The sequence below is a fragment of the Callospermophilus lateralis genome, unplaced genomic scaffold (genome assembly GCF_048772815.1).
Source record: "Callospermophilus lateralis isolate mCalLat2 unplaced genomic scaffold, mCalLat2.hap1 Scaffold_199, whole genome shotgun sequence".
Taxonomy (NCBI): domain Eukaryota; kingdom Metazoa; phylum Chordata; class Mammalia; order Rodentia; family Sciuridae; genus Callospermophilus; species Callospermophilus lateralis.
The window spans coordinates 193,763-197,930 of record NW_027512988.1 but is presented as its reverse complement, the minus strand read 5'-3'; positions in this window follow the sequence as shown (position 1 = coordinate 197,930).

Sequence of the window (4,168 nt, the reverse complement as noted above, 5' to 3'; positions counted from 1 at the left end):
TTTTGGAACTGCTACAGAGGTAACAAATAGACAATAAACATATTGCTTGATTAAATTTGTATTTCAGAAAAATCCAATAGGTTAGAAAAATAGCAATAGAAACCTTAATGGAGGCGAGAATACCAGAATGAAAAAAAATTTTTCTTGACCTCCCCTGGCTTCATTTCTCATCATATGTCTCAGAAATAACCATGTAAAGCATAAGGTTACATTATGTACAATCATGTATAATCAATTACAATTACTGTTGGATATGAAATTAGAACACAGGTCGTTCCTTCAAATATTCATCCCACAAATATTTATTGAGTGATTATAAAGTTCTAGGCAATGTATTAAGTTAAAACTGTTTTGCAGATCTTTAGATTGAATTTTAGTGACTGGCAATTCTAATGTACATTAATTAAGAAGCATTTCTAAGAAAAGTTTTGTATGAGGTTCCACAGAGAGAGATGAGACACAAATTTTAGTCATTCTGATGGAGTCAAGGAAAGGATCTTTCAAGGGATGCATGGTGAGAAACTAGTAAACATGATCTAAAGGGATGTATGAACAAATGGTTCAAAAACTATGCTCTGACGTTGATTGTACTTGCATATATAGCCAAGGTATGTGGACTTGAAAACATAAGAGGATCATCTAAATGTTTTAAGTAGGGAAGTGATACAATAATACAGTAATACGTTTTCTGTTTAGAAAATATCTCTGGTTGCTGTCACAAGGTTAGATTGGAGCAGAAAGAGACTGAAAACAGAATAACCATTTAGATGTTTTTGTAGCTATCCAGGCAAGAAATGATGAGTTGCTAGGAAAATAAAGGAGTTAAAATGATATGGTAAATATTTAGGAGTGTGAATAAGACTAAGAGTGTTTAAAGTGCAGAAAAGGGAACAAGAAAAAAAAAATTCCCCTGATGGTTGAGAAATTGAGTAACTAATGGGACTCTTCTAGGCAGAATTCCAGTCTTTTGCTAGCTCCATTGTATCAACAACTCAATAACTGGGTGTGATTGCCTTTACCCATGTGCCAGGGCAAAGGAGAGGCTTCAGGTTAAATATGGTGTTTCAGACTAGGCTGTCAGTTACATTCAGGTATGATTTTAAGTAATTTAAAATATTATTTCACGGTAACATAAACCCCTCTACATATGAAATGCAAAGTCTTTATTTTTAAGAAATGTGACGTTGAAAAATTTTGTAATTTGAGCTATGTGACTTAAAGCAATGGATACTTCCACTGATTTAGAACTATTGAAATTTCCCTGACATTTGGGTTCTTTGGTAAAATATGTGATTAAAAATTTTTAAATGCAGGGTAACTCATTATATGATGTATGTGTTACTATTTTTGACACTACTTACAACTTTAGAAAAAGTCATATACCTTCTGTTTCTTAATAAGAAAGCCCTTCATATAGGGCTGCCAGAAATCGTTCAGGACACTTAGTGTAAAGTATGTCCCAAATATAAAATTCATATTTAACATTATCCTGTTTAACCCAATTTTAAGGATGGCCATTTCTTATTTGCAGACTCTGAAATTCTGTACTATTTTGAAATATTTAGTTTGTTTGAACTTTAGCTGCCCTTATTTACTTTAAGAAATCACTTCTAAAAACTCACTTTAAAAGGTATACTCTACTTTAGAGTAGTAACCATTAGGTTACAGTGTTATAAACTTGGCATACAATTTATTATACATTAGTTTTCCAAATTTTTTCTGAATTTATGTCAACTGGGAACATTTTATTTAATTGATTTTTAACCCATATTCTCATAGGAATACCCAAGTAAATTTGCATGACACACACTATGTTTTGATGATCTGGCTCCTTAAAACTAATTTCTACTCCACTCCTTTGATAAACCAGTCATTTTCTGAAGTTCTAATTTGGTAATTCCAGTAATAGGAGGAATAATGGTAGTATGTAACTCTAGTAGTAGGTAAAAAAAAATATCATTCTCAAGATGCTGATGTTCTTCCTTAGCCACTTCATCCTAATACTAAATTAAATGATCCCTATAATTTTCAGCTAAAATAAGGCATAAAAAATCCTGTAATTTATAGCAAGGCTGTGTAATAACAATATTTTTTTAAAAAAAGGATTACTGTGTGCATGTCTCAATATGTAACAATGAATCCACTACTATATAATTATAATACCCAATACAAAAATTTAAAAATATCAGACTTACTGTAGTTTTAAGGGTAAGGAAATGGAAATGCACTACTGAGGATGTTTAATTGTTACTTATACGAAGATTCCCACATATTATATATTCAGATTAAGTTTCTATTTCTTTTTTATCAAAAGTGTATTACAGATAGCATCAATGAGTTTAATACTGCATTGTATTTATTCTACAAAATAGGCCATTTGTTGGTACCCCATAGGCTTAAAACTTACATACATAGGAAATAATAGCAGTCTAGGGTATGGGGGTGTAGTTCAATGGGAGAATGCTGCCTAAGCATGAAAGATGCCCCAGTTTCAAGCCCAGAACCAAAATCATCATCATTATCATCATAATCATCATCATCATTATCTTCTTCAGCTTGTTCTGTTATAAACATACACAAATTTTGAGAAATATCTTGACTTAGAAATATTAAAAAATGACAAAATGACAATAGTACCAATTTGCTGATAATAGGATGTTGTGATTTTTTATCTGGTAGTACAGTTGGAATATGTGGGTTATTCCATGTATTTAACCAGCCACAGATTTTAAAATATATTAAAAGCATTGAATATTTAATATTTAGAGACTTTTTCTTGCCATTATTCCTTAAATAGTACACCATAACTTACATAATATTTAAATTGCATGAAAATAAGTAATCTGGAGATAAATTAAAGTATATGATAAGATGTACCTACGTTTTATGCAAATGTTATGTCATGTTACATAAGAGACTTGCACTTGTGTGGATTTATCCATCAACCCTTGTGGATATGAGGCATGACTGTTATCTAAAGTGAATTGATGGGAGTCAGGTAGGCATCAGAAAAGCAGAAGTTAGAAGTATTGGGAAACTGCTCCAATAGTTTAATAATGCTATGATAATTATTTTGGAAATGAAAGTATAAAGAGGAAAAAAGTGGTAAATAAACTCTATAAGAACTAAATTGTTAAAATGGATTTTTATTAGAGAACAATGGATTTTTTTACTAGGATATGAAAGTAAAAGAAACATGACTGAGTTTTTACACATGAGTGACAGAAAATGGAAATGCATTAAGTGAAGTAGGGAGATGGGATTATAAAGTCTGATGAGTAGGGAGTTAATGATGAATATAGCTGTAGAGAGTCTGTATTAGTTGGTAGGGGCCATGGTAAAGAGAAAGTAAGTAGCTTGAAATGGAAGATAATTTGAATGAAAGTAGGAGGTAGCTCTGAACTAAATGTACAAATTTAGAAGGCATTTGTATTGATAGGGTGGAAATTAAAAGTCTGAGAGTAAATTAAATTCATATTCTCCTCATTGATAGGAAAATTTTAGAAAGATCTTCTCAGGTTGAAAGTCATCCATTTTTATATATTTTTAGGTGAGTAACTAGGTAACTTCTTAGAAGGCTTGTCTTAGCATTAATATCACTTAAAAAGAAAATCAGGTTGTTTCCTTAAAGACATTTTCTCTACAAGGCAGAATTTTTAAAAAAGTACTTCCCTGAAATATTTGTGAAACTTTTTGGGCAGAAGTGATTTGTAATGTAAAATATTTTTTTCTAGAACTTTGTTCACATTACAGAATGATAAAGGAGCCACTTCTCCAAGAAGACTTGACAATTCTGAGTAGGTTTATGCCATACAGCACAGCATCAGAATACAGAAGGCAAAACTCTAATAGACCTGAAAGAAATATATGAGCCCATCTTGAAGTCAAAGACCTTAATACCTGTCAGAAATGGACAAAGTTTGTGCAGAAAGTAAGGAATGACATAACTAAACTCAATTACATTAATAATCAACTGGACAAAATAAACACCAATATATTACTACATTCAACAACAGCAGAATAAATATTCCAAACTCACATGGAACATTTATCAAGATAGACCACATTCTAGGCAATAACATACAATTTTATAAATTAAAATGAGTATAAATAATACAATGTATGCTCTCAGAGAATAATGGAATTAAACTAGAAATCAATTAGACAT